Source organism: Vitis vinifera, chromosome 3, assembly GCF_030704535.1.
Source record: "Vitis vinifera cultivar Pinot Noir 40024 chromosome 3, ASM3070453v1".
NCBI lineage: Eukaryota > Viridiplantae > Streptophyta > Magnoliopsida > Vitales > Vitaceae > Vitis > Vitis vinifera.
Window position 1 is genome coordinate 10102365 of NC_081807.1, and position 1014 is coordinate 10103378.

General features: G+C 25.4%; 1 non-coding gene across 1 annotated transcript; it reads left to right on the forward strand.

Moving 5' to 3' along the window:
- Positions 1-594: 594 nt before the first annotated feature.
- On the forward strand, positions 595-668 carry TRNAN-GUU (transfer RNA asparagine (anticodon GUU)). Its single transcript has one exon. It is a non-coding gene; the product is annotated as a tRNA-Asn (tRNA).
- Positions 669-1014: the final 346 nt, after the last annotated feature.

Sequence of the window (1014 nt, forward strand, 5' to 3'; positions counted from 1 at the left end):
ATGTAATCAACAAACATAAACATATATGTAAGTAACAATACAATCAAAGTACAAGGTAATATAAATCTCACATCAGAGCCCAAAAAATTTATTAGAGCTCAATGAATCTCAATATAAAAGTAGCACTCTAGTTTAATATCCGTGAGCCACTCTAGTTTAATATTCATGGACAACTCGAAGTAACATATGGTTAGCATATTTCATTTTGATAATCAGAATAGGCTCATATGCTTAAATGTGGAAGACATGAAAATCCAACTAGATTATAGTAAATAATTTTGATTATTTTAATATAATCATTAAAGTACCTTTCTTATCACATAATGTATACATTGCCAATCTTAAAAACCATTAAAATAAATAAAAAATGTTAGAATATTTTCATGTCTAATTGTGGCTTTTTTTTTTTTCATTTTTTAATTATTTTATATAAGATGAAAACACATCTTGTTTCTTGTGAAGAGATCCATTAAAAGAATCATTCTTTTTAATATAATGATTAAAGTATCTTTATTATTACATTAATTTATATATTTTCAATATTAAAAACTATTAAAATAATAAAATATTATAATATATTTTTATTTAAATGTAGCTGGAATAGCTCAGTTGGTTAGAGCGTGTGGCTGTTAACCACAAGGTCGGAGGTTCAAGCCCTCCTTCTAGCGTAACTAGTTTTTTTAATTATTAATCAAAAGCCATTCTCATAAGATCAAAACACAATAGAGAACTGTTGTGTTCTTTTATAACAAATCTTACTTTATGGGTACTTATTAAAAACTTTTGAACCATCAATAAGACCGACTCATTGCATGTTTATTATATTTTTTCCTTCATTTCCAAATAAAACATGCTTAAGAAAATACAATAAGACTAACTTATGCACATTTTTGTCTTTAAGATTATTAACCTTTTTATTTTGCTTTTTTTTTTTCTCGGCTCACCTAAAGAATAAAAAACATCCTCTAAAACAATTAATACACATTTCGTTTTCACCATTACCATAAACATCCT